This window comes from Agelaius phoeniceus, chromosome 1 (genome assembly GCF_051311805.1).
Source record: "Agelaius phoeniceus isolate bAgePho1 chromosome 1, bAgePho1.hap1, whole genome shotgun sequence".
NCBI lineage: Eukaryota > Metazoa > Chordata > Aves > Passeriformes > Icteridae > Agelaius > Agelaius phoeniceus.
The window spans coordinates 125800793-125813269 of record NC_135265.1 but is presented as its reverse complement, the minus strand read 5'-3'; positions in this window follow the sequence as shown (position 1 = coordinate 125813269).

Here is a 12477-nt window from a genome sequence, read left to right as displayed (position 1 = left end):
GAGAATTTTATTCTGAAGGATAACACCAAGATAAAATGCTGAGATCTATATAGCGTGGAATATAATTATGGTAGAGGAAGGAAATTATCACAGCCATGAAAAAGAAATATAAGCTGCTTTGGAGAATTAAGTAACTTCATCTCCAGTAAGTTCAGTACATTTCTCATCAGCATTAACAGGAGTTATGCTCATAATACAAATAAATTTAAACAAGTTAATTTTATACCTCTCAATCCAGGAAGATGATTTTAGGATGAAAGATGAAGATTGCCAAAGTCTCTCTCTTAGGATGAAGGTGGCTACCTTGTCCTTGTGCAAAGAAAAGCAGTGCCAGTGTTTTATCTTTGTGGCTGTGTTCTTCAAAAGCCTTCTTTTCTGAAATGTTAGCTCTTTGTAAGTCATATTATGCCCTGCTGCAACTTCTGGTAAGATACAAAGGAAAGTCTTCCTTACATCAAGCAAAAATCACACACAATCAGATAAATATTCTGCAGATGTAAAATATACAATATGACACATATCACTGGCAATATTTATAGAAGAGTATGAATTCCCAGAGTAAGAATTTAAAATAAAGATACTCCGGGTTAAGTTCTGATAAGTAGCAACTATGCCAGGAAATAAAATTACCAGATAGTGCTTAGCAGCATGTACTCTCAAGAGCTGTTTAAAACAGAAAGAAATGAAATTTTGATGAGGTAGAGCTTAATTTGGAAATATACCTTTTCTTTCTAACCTTCCAAATTTAATTAAATATCACAAAGCCAGAAAAGACTTGGTATGCTTTGCTGAAGCAACACTAGTCTGATTAAAATTAATCATTCTTGAGCTCAGTTCTGTTTTCACTTTCCTGAAGTAACTCTCCTGTATCCAGTTGTCTCTCACTACCAATAAAATCTATTTCTTTTCCCGAAAGCTCCCAGAGTTATCATCCAACCAGTTTTTCCATGAAAGGAGCTGAGTCTGCTCCAAGCTGGGAGTTCAAACCTGTCTATTTGTACCTGGATTTCAAATGGAACAGGGAAAGTCTTTGCAGTGTTCCTTGGGTCCTAAGACAGAAGAAATAACAACGGTATTTTTCACCAGCAAAGCTTCACTGTTCCTAATCTCCATAAGATGAGGGAAATCAAAGAACTAGGAGATAAATATTTTTTTCCATTTTTCTTTGTAGTTTAATAATGTCACACTGAAGATGATTTGGAGAATTTAGAGATTTCAATCTGTTTGGTTTAAACTATCACATTTAAGTGCATAATACCAAAACATCCAAATAAGTTGGATTAAAAGTCACATCAAAATTTTAAGTAAATCAAAATATTAATTCCCTAAAGAGTGAAGAGAAAACATTACAACACTGCATGTATATTTGTTTGTTAGGATTTTCCCAAGCCAAGAGTCTGGTATTCTAGTGTCTTCCACAGAGCTTTTTAACTTGCCAGAGGGTTTTTTTCCACAAATAAGTTTCCATCAAGGAATTTACTGCCCATCTTTTGTATCATTTTGGAGAGAAATCATATTTTTTCTATTACTGGATAAAACATGTCAGAATTTGGACTTGCATCTAGCATTAATCTTGAAAATATCTCTGTATATATTTTACAGCCACACTCCCATTTCTATCTCTCCTTTTCAGAGCCCTGGAGAAGAAGTAACTTACAGTAACCATTTACACCAGGACAGAGCAATGTCCCTATTGCTGTCATCACTGTGAAGTTAGAGGAAGGACTAAGCCAAAGGTCCACTCCAATCCTGAGTACATTTTAAGTTCTTCTTATCTTCCAGATTGTGAGAGAAACTGTGCAGCAGAAACTACCAACATGGGCACTATAGATAACTATCACATGTAGCCTATATCTTGTATTTCTCTTCTCTGTTCCTCTGAATGTGAATGATAGTCACACTGATCTCCAAAGCTGAGGAGAAGAAATTGAAGGAGCACCAGCTTAGCACTAGGTACAGAAAACCTTGATATCTACAGAAAAGTAAATTTAAGATGGCAGCACCACTCTGTGATACTGCAACTGAATGTCATGGACCAGTCCATGTCCACACAACTAAATTCCTTTCACCTCCCGAAGAGGATACCTGTATCAAGATTGCTTGTTAGGACCAGTCCCTCCTTTTTGCTAAAACCTGAACAAGACCCTAGTATGGGCTGCGAGATGGCTGACAAGGGCAAAACCACCCCATGGACCACTGCGACATGGCACCAGTGTAGCTGGTCTGCTTCCAGACTCTGGGAACATTCCCTGTCACCATCTGATTTGCACATAGGTGTACAGTGATGGTAGCATCCAACAAGGCAGGGAGAATTTCAAACAGGCAAGAAGGCAGACAGGCACATGTCGATAAAATGTTCAGCAAAATGCAATAGCAAGCAAGCTCTGGAACCATTAGGCTGTTGCAGATGCACAGCCTAGTCATGGCACAAAACAAATTTGTCACAAGTTGTCCACAAAAGGAAGTTTAGCTAAATTCATCCATTGGTTTTACCCATGTTCAGTACATATTACATAGTTATACATGCATCCTTTAAATTATTCAGGAACTACTTTTTTATTTTAGAAAGATATCATTATGCTTAGCTGCTGTCTCATTTCAGTAAGCTTCTCACCAGTAAAAAACTGTAGAGAATTTTTAAAAAAGAAAACATTTCCAGTGCAAAGACTTTTGTGGTACGTGAGATCCTTTTTCTCTGCCATGCCATCACTATTCACGATTTTAACCATTCACCTAATGAGATTGAGATTCACCTCAGTAATTCTCCTCACAGCTGGCAAGCACTCCTTGCTCCTTTTCCTTATGCTCATCTGAATTCTCCAAACAGCCCCATTCCTGCAGTGCAGCTCCCTCCTGACTTGCTGACTCTCTGACTGACAGGCAGCGCACACATGCCGAGCAGAATGTCAAAGAACACGACACGATAAAACCAAACACGGCTTAATACAGTTATGATAATGCCAAACTACTTAAAATTCTCTGTACTTTTGACAGACTAGCCATGTACTGTATGCCTTCCAAAGCTGTGCATCTGACTAGAAAAAGGTAGTTTCTCTGGTCCTTGAAGGAGATAAACACCATTTGCATTTTAGACCAGGTTTAAACTAAAGCTAAGTAGACTGATTTTTGTTGATGAGAGTAAGATGTTTATTGTGAACTTTCAGACTTACAAGTATGTATCTATGTATTGCTTGTGTCTATGTTGTGGAATCTATCTGACTTAAATAGCAGGTTTTTTAGAGCTTGTTAAATGGTAGTGACCTGACATATATATTCACATTTGAAATCTGAGAGATAAGGTTATCTGTGGTTATATTTGAGGACAATAACTGGGGGAAAAAATCATCTGCTAGAGGATTATTCTTCAAAATTCAAAATACTTGTACTTGATTGTACAAATATTTATTCCGGATTTTCTTCTCTTTCAAGCAAAAAGAAGGCAAGTAAAACATTACTTTGGCAGGGAACACAAAACACTGAAAAAGAATAGTTAACCCAACACTGTTGGGCATGGTGTCTTCTGTCTTCTGAGGCATACCCAAAAAACATCTCAGAAAGGGCCAGCCATCACAAAACAAAATTTAGGCGTGCGTGCATGGGGCATAACCAGTCTGCATGGTAGGCAGACCATGGCTTGAATATCCCATCTCTCTTATTTAGCAACACAGAAAGAGGCTGAGAATTCAAAAGTTCACTGGTCTTTGCAGAAAAAGTGAGGACAAAGCCACCTTCTGTTACCCATGCATAATAGCAGCAGGAGCAGCCTACAACCTGCACTTTGACAAGGCTTGAAATTTAACTGCTTTATCCTTTTAAAATAGTCCATCAGAGTCCTTCATTGTTGTCAACACCTGCTTTTATGCCAAAATTCCAGTTGCTTTTGCATCCTCTCTCTCTTTCTCTTTGAAGATCCGAGAAAGCATTGGTGTGCCCAAAGCTTTTTAAATCTTACTGGCTATGTGAGCTAAAATAAACTAAATTATCTCTATCTATTCTGGCTCTGGATTTTGTCCATGGACTGTAACAGCTAGAGGAAATTATCAAGTCCAGCTAAGATTATGCCTTTGCTTATGAACTCTCTTGCATTTTTAATAAATGTTGTATTTTGAGCTGTTGACAGTAGGAAAACAGCACCTCTGAAACATTTTTTTTAAAAAAAGCCAGAAACTTCATAGCCTACTACTTGAGGATTAATTTTTTGCCCAAAATCAGATTTTTTCCCTTTGCAAGCTGAATACAATAGTTTTCAATCAAGCCAAACTGAACTTCCTTATATAATTTAGCTAAATATACACTGTCAGTTATAAGAGAGTTCACAGTTCCCCTACCTTTTCTATGAAGTCTCAGGAAATCTCCAAAATTCCCTGTCATCCATGCTGCCTGGCAGAAAAGCCATGTTTATATGGGAGCACAGCCCTAATCTTCACTGTCTTCTCACAAAATCTTATTCAATGTGAAATCTGACCTAGTCTTTCCCCAAAAACCAACTGAGTAAGAGACTGTGCAAGTTTCAGTAAACCATTAGGGGACTATTTGAATATTGAGGCAAGCCAAAAGGAGATCATCTACTTGGGAATTTAAAAATACAATTTTCTTGAAAATCAGAAAACATTTTTCATTCTAGATATTTCTGGATTAAATACATCTGATAAAAGCAATCACATCCATTTTCTAACTTGATGGGATTTCTTAGCAAGTTTTACTAAGTATGAAATTACTAAGTATGACTTTTAGCCTGAAAAAATCTACTGAATGAAAAGACCACAAGTGTTTGTTGCTCACATTATATGAAAAATTGGTCACCCCAATACACAGAGCTCTGCAGTTATGCTTAGATACAATCCATCTCCCTATCCCTGAGTCTGTGGTAGTTTTTTCTTTCCTCCCATTACACTTGCTGATTACTGCTGCTTTTACCTTAGAAACATTTAGGATTCGTCTTTACTCTTTACCATGCTGAGAGAGTTGCTCAGAACTCAGCAGTTTCCAGAGCTATTCCTTAATTACGCTTATTGCTAAAATAATGGCTTGATTTGATAAATACCTTTAATTTGAAATTTTCATGTCTCAATATCTGCAGCACAAGTAAAAGGCTGAAATCCCACTGACAACCATGAAAGGAATACATCTAACAATATGCCTCTGCAATGAGGAGATTTTTTTTCCTTGTTCATTACTATGTCTTAATTTCTCCTTTGGGTTCTGTTAATTCTGGGATAAAAGAAAACAAAATAATGCAGAGAGGTGAAATACCCAGGCATGGTATGAAGTCACAGACTGTGGTTGCTATATAATAACTGGAAATTTTCAGGATTAAGTGAAACGATGGGAACAATGGGAGCATTCCTTGCAGATTCATTGTAGAAATTGCAAGCAACTGAAGACCAAGTTCAGCATGAGGGAACTGCTGCCTAAGAGACCTACAAAATATTAAAGCTGACCAGCTAATACTAGCTGGAACAGGTGTATTTTGACTTTAGCTGGGTTATTCTTGACTTGTGTCTTTAATGGGTAATGTTCTTATTTGTTCTTTCTTGCAATCTGAGTTACAAGAATTGCTATGCAAGCAAAAGATAATGTTTTCAAATAGGCTCATTGGCACATTAATCTATAGCATTATAATCAGCCTGAAGATCAGATTTTAACTTTTTTCATTAAACAGTGAATTTCAGCTGCTTTGGGCACACAAGGTGTCATCAAGTTTATGCCAGCTTTGCTGACTCATATAAATATCTACACTTGTAAGCATTCATTTTCTTAGAGCTACAGCACATTATGTACTAAAGCAGATCAGAAGTAAGCAAAATCATCTGGAAAATATAGTCTAAATTTATATTGCTTCTGCTGAGAGGATTAATTTTACTGTCTGGAGATAGAATATATATTAAGCCATTAATGTTTATAACTCTAGGGACAAAAAATAACTCATTTTACACCACCTATCATTACCACACTTGTTTTGTTTGTATGTTCTCAAAATGTTCTTTTACCTGAGTGCTGAGAGTGCCCTGAAATTATTAGGTACCTTTATGTTCAAGGGCAAAAGCATTTTGTGGTTTGAACTTTTGGAACCTTTGAGAAAATTGGATGCTTTATTTTTCAGTCGAACAGCACACACTTACTGAAAACAAACAGTGGCTTCCTTTTCTAAAGATGTGTGCTCTTACCTGCTTTGATGGCAAGGTATATAGACAATATTATCTGAACTTAAGCTACCCCTTCTAGGTCTCAGCTGCTGAGGCATTATTTCATAAAATCTTCATGACTCCCTCATTTACTGAACAATGCCCAAGGGCACCACAGGAGGACAATACGCCTTTTGCTGCAGTATAACACTGGGGCAGAGAGTGTGGGTGTTTTTGGCAGCCCCTCTCTTCTTCCCAAGTCATGTGGGAAGCAAAGAAACATGGAAAGAAACAGAAAAACTGCACCATAGTGGAAGGATTGGGAAAAAAAACCTGAATTCTTGCAGAGAGCTTTAAAATATTGAAATAGAATATTTATTTATAAAGAGAGTTATCCCTTGGCAGATAATTATTCTATTTCTTTGTCTTTGGAAATGGACAGGCAAAATCTACCTCTCTGTGGGAGAGAGGATAGCCTGAATTCCATGTAAATTGGTGGATCGCTGGGTTCAGCATGTATGTGTAGATTTATTGATGTGGTTTTATGATGTTTTCACTGCTTCGTAAGTCAATTTTCACTGTCTTGAAAGTAAAGATTTTGAATTACATACTGTCTCCTTCTGCAAAAGCTGAACAATGGTTCCAGCTAGTTAAGTACTGAAGACAAGGAGCTATTCAGCTCATCCTGTCAGGACACAGAATAGGTCCTGATTTTATTTATCATTTTTATTGCACTGTCTTCATTCACACCTATCATTTTAAAATATTTTAGAAAAACTTAAAACCTTTGCATTTAGGTGTTTCAGGGAAATAAATTATAGTGGAATATTGAAGCGTCTCTTTTTAAGGTCATCAGAACAAAATTGGTAATGGGTGAGCCTTTACTCCTCACAGCTACACAAATTAAGCTGACGTCCTCCATCTTTTATAAGTGGACTTCATTCTGTGAGCATCAGTAATGAACAGAAACATCTGGTAACCATGAACATTGTTTCACCTGAATTCCAGCTTTTATGGTGTTATTTCAATAGTTCTTGATTTGATAGTTAGTTGTATTTTTTATATTTTCACATTTCAGCTTTATCATCGAAATAGAATAAAAAAATCTAGATTCTTACTGCCAAGAAGGTTTAAGCTGATGTTAATGCTTATTCTTTGCATACTTCTAATCATAAATTGACTGGGAGAGCAAACCAGTGCATGCATGCTTTCATAAAAAACAGCTATTTTAGCAGAAAACAAATATCTATTAAACTGGTTAAATTCACTTTAAAGGCTTTCTGAAGAAGCGCTCTTAATACACAAGTTCAGTAAACTGTCATAAAGTATGAAAAGAGCATTTTAAATTTTAAGCAATAATTTCACTGCATCTGTATACCTGGCAAATAAAAATGAAACTATTTGTATCATGAAAGTTTTCTGATGGTCACTGAAGAAATAATTTTGCAGTTTTCTCATTTGAACTGCAGCTTTAAGAATTTTTTTCAGTATTAATCTATTCTAGTGTTTATAAAACTATACAACAAGGAAGATATTAGAACATCAGAATCCCAGTGTTTGCCCCAAAAGAAATCAATCAGCCTTGGCAACTTTCCATCAGGAATTTGACAAAACACTATACTGAATTCAGTGAATAACAGAAGCTGCTCATCTTGAAATGGAGGTGTTATGACCACGCCGTTACAAATAACACATTTGCTGGCCTAAATGAAGTGACACCTTTTTTGCTGGTCCTAAAGTTACCAGCCAGGCACAATTAGGGTGATAAAAAGGGGTTACCTTTTTAAGGATGCTTAGGTGCACAATTCTCCAGGTGGAAAACGCAGAAGATGCACACGCAGCATAATGCGTATACAATTTTTATAGGTTTTGCAAATTTGCATATTTGACAAGAATAACCAATTAGAATTATAATTGGTGAGGTAATTCCCCCCTGGTTCAAGCCCCTTCTAAATCTTCCCACCTTAGATGAGAACTAATCTTTATTTATAGGAATATGTCTCAAAGAGATGGTCTCAACTTTGGTTGCCAGGAAAAACCAAAGGTAGGAGCCTCAGACCCCCAGCTTGGAACATTTTGGAATGTGTTATGTCTTTCTGCCTATTGGATAGGGTAAGGAGACGTACTGGATCTAACTAGAATACAACAATAGAGTTACAAATACAGGTGTAAAGAATACAGAGGTTACATAAAAGAAAAAAAAGGCAAAAAATCAATTTGGCATCATAAACTGGGACCAAAGGGAAATCTGAGTCACCCAAAAAGCAGAACTTAAACTGCCTTGTCTTCCAGTCTCAGATGCACAAGTAAGCAAGGGTGAATGGTGTCTTGAGGCCCAATACTACCCTACTGCTGTCTTATGACCTAAGTGAATCTTTTAAGTCAGATGAGGTGCACTCAGTGTAAATTTTTGTGACCACATTAAAAATTTCCTGCTTAAGACAAGACACATGTAGGAACCTGAGTGCCACAAACTCAGCTTCATAATATTCTCAGCTGAGTTGCTTTGACATGTTACAGACCCACGTAGGGCACCCGAGCAGCTTGTTCAACACAGAAGCCTACAAGATGAGGAGGAAAAGGCTGATGCCCACAATTTATGAATATTTTCATCCAGGGATGTGACAGAGGACAATGTTAGTCTTGAGTGTTAGGCACAATGCTGTAATGAGTGTCAGGCAGTAACTGACCAAGGCCTTTAAAGGTCCAGCTGTGAAACTACAATGACCATTGTAGCATTCAAATGTTAAATCTCTGTTTATCCCTCATTAGATCTGTCATTGGTGGTGGGCCAAGTAGGAAGTTTATGGACTGCAAATCCTAAAAAACTGTAATGTTGGCTACCTGCATGAACAAGTTTGAAAATAATCTTTCAGTCACAAGATAATGCAGCATAGATGTGCCTATTTTTGCTTCAGACACTAATTTCATTGAGGAATATTATCCAATTTACAACAAAGTCTGCAAGTTAGAGACCATATCAGAGTAAAAGGGACTAAATCAATCTGAGCTAACCTTCAGGATAAACTTTTGTTCTCTCTCATTTACAACAGTATCCTCAAAAGATGGTTAGATTTCCATAATATCTGTGTTAATCTCAAACACACATTATCTGTAGGCAGTAAAAGTATATAAGTGATTTTGATGGAAATGAGAAGATTTCTCTAGGAAGTTTTCTGATGGTCAGTGATTTTTTTCTGTAAGGATTAAACTGTCTTGCCTTGGACTTTGACAGGAAGGAATCATTTTAAGGAAAAAAATATTTTTCTGATGGTACAAATGTGTATAATGGGCAGGAGCTGATGACATGGGATTAAAAACAGAATTTTCCCCTTATTGAAGCCTTCATACTGTTGGCAAGATATGTTACGTCTGTTCTTTCACTTCTGCTGCAGCATTAGACAAAGTGACTGCTAGTAGTAGAATAAGAGACCTGAAGGACCAAAAACCCAATCTGGTGAAGCAGATTGTGTTTTTGTATTCAGAGCTATTTAACAAACCACATTGTGAATGAAGTCTGCAAAATCAGTACCGCGATAAGCTTTAAACAGGATTTTATATTGGCCAGACGGAACATGGCAGAGACTAGTAAAGACTGGGGTCTCATTTGGCTAGGTAATCAAAAAAAACCATGAGAAATTAGGGCTTGGAAGGAAAACAAACATGACAATTAGAGCACGCTATTAAATAAAGTGCAGAAGCACCTGAACAAGCAGAGAGAAATTATCCCTGCAGCTGGAACCAGAGCAGCCACCTCTGCTGCCTAATGAGCAGATTTGCCTCCAGAGCTCAGTCTCTAAGGGCCCTCAGTGGGCTCTCAGTCCACAATTACAACAGACTAAAATGCCTTGGGACACAAGAGACCAACAAAGCTTACATACCTGCTTAGCTGGCTGTTGAGGACCTGTTAGAAAAAACATTTCTTACTGCTTTCATACTCTTGCATCCTTCTTCATCAGGCATCTTAGTCTGCTGTTCCAAGGCTTTTCTAGAGCAGGTTCCTGGAGCAGCCAGACAGGTGCTCTGTTAGCCCTGGCCAATGACTTGCAGCTCCATTTGTAACTTGCTTGATCTCCATTCCTCCAAATGAGACATTACTACACTCCCTGCCTTGTTGCTTGTTATGGCAAACCCATCTCAACAAAAAATATTAAGTAGAGTATCAGAAGGATTTGCCCTTGCACACATAAAAAAATCATCATCACAGTAATAAAATATGAATAGCATCTTGAAACAGAGTTGGAGGAAGAAACTTCAGCAATAAAAATTAACAATGTATCAGTTTACTGCCTTACGGTCCATTGATTATTGAGTTAGCTCAGTTTCCTCTTCGATGGAATCATAAAGGCTTCAAGTGGAAATACAATTTGAAAGATGTATTTGTTTATGGTCTTTCACTACCAAGAGAGAGATCAAACCTGCAGTTCTGAAACCATCTTTCAGAGAGAAGTGCTGTGCAGAAGACAAGCTGCCTTCCCTCAGCAGGCTGTGCTGGGTACACGAGTGCTGAGAAGAAACTCCTCAGAACAGGCACTTTCTCAAGGTGAAAGAAAATCCTTGTCAAATCCTGGCAGTGAAAGAAAATAAGAAAGTATGATTAATAGTGTCATTAAAAGCAACAAAATAAACCATGAAAACTAAACAATCTAATGTTGTGCAGGGAGCCTATGAATATGAAGAATCCATTTAATTTATGTATGTTTGAGTGGTTTGCTACATTTCTAAATTCTAAAGGGTATGCAAATGTATTACCCTTTTGACTGAGCAAAGTTTCCAACACTGGACCATGCAAATATCTGCTATCTCCCTGTATATTCCCACTGGTACAAATAACCCATTCCATGGCTATTTAAGAGCTGTCAGTCCCTTCTCCTTTTTTTAGAGTGTAGGACTGGTCAAGCATTGGAATAAGTTGCACAGGGAAGTGGAGGAGTCAACGTCTCTGGAACTGTTCAAGAGGTGTCTGGATGTGGCACTTGGGGATGTGGTTTGAGTGATTATGGTGGAACTAGGTTGACTGTTGGACAAGATGACCTCAAAAATCTCTTCTTTGTTTAAATCAAACCAGCTGTTTCTTCTACTGTTTTATTTTAGAAATAACAACACATGTATTTAAAAGAAAATAAAAATAAAGCCCTTAAGTAATTGGTTTGTCCCCTGATCCAAATAATTGATAAAACCCCCTAAGAATGTGACCTTTTCTTGCTTGAACTTTGAACAAAACCCTCTTTTTATTATTAAATATTCATTTTGTATGGAGGAATCTGCTTGAATTGCAACTTATTGAATAAGATACAGTGAATCCTCTCTGGTACTTCTGCATTACATTGATCTACTAAGTTGGACAAGGTGTCATAAAGGATGCTTAGCGTATTCTTTTATCACACAAAAAATATAAATCTCTGTGAACTTATTAATTCCAAGACTATTCCAGGGAGCTACGTAACTTTCAGATCAGTGCAACTTTGTTCTGCAACTACAACCAATATTTCCAAATTTCTAGCCAATAAATTATATATCTATAATTATATTCCTGCAAACACACATTCTTCTAGCTCTAACTCAGGTCCATTTCCCATCCTATCATTCTTATTTTAAATTTCTTTTGATTTACACAGAGTAGGAAGGGACACAAAGTGTTGTTTTATAAGTTACCTGTGTCTAGGAAGAACATTTTCTAGTTCCAGAGAATGGGGAAAGAGGTAGGTCCAGGCAATCAAATCAGCCAAATTAGGATCCTGTTCTGTGATCGTGGTCACAGGGGTTTTCAGGTGAAGGAAGAGACGAGAATGTTGACTCCATGATCAGAAGGCTTGATTTATTATTTTATGATATATATATATTACATTATAACTATACTAAAAAGAAAAGGAAGGGAAAGGTTTTCTCAGAAGCTAGCTAAGAAAAGAAAAGAAAAGAAAAGAAAAGAAAAGAAAAGAAAAGAAAAGAAAAGAAAAGAAAAGAAAAGAAAAGAAAAGAAAAGAAAAGAAAAGAAAAGAAAAGAAAAGAAAAGAAAAGAAAAGAAAAGAAAAGAAAAGAGGCAGCTCTCTCGGACTCTGAGATAGCTCGGTCTTGATTGGCCATTGATTATAAACATTCAAGATGGCCCAATCAAAAATCCACCTGTTGCATTCCACAGCAGCAGATAACCATTGTTTGCATTCTTTTTCTGAGGCCTCAGCTCCTCAGAAGGGAAAATCCTAAAGAAAGGATTTTTAGTGAAAAAGATGTCCGCGACACTGTTCTTCCCTTAAAATTCATTTCCTGACACACAAATCCGTGCCAGTTATTACTCTCAATCACCCAGGCACTGCTATGGAGGGAATACTTGACAAAACATTGGCTGTACTAC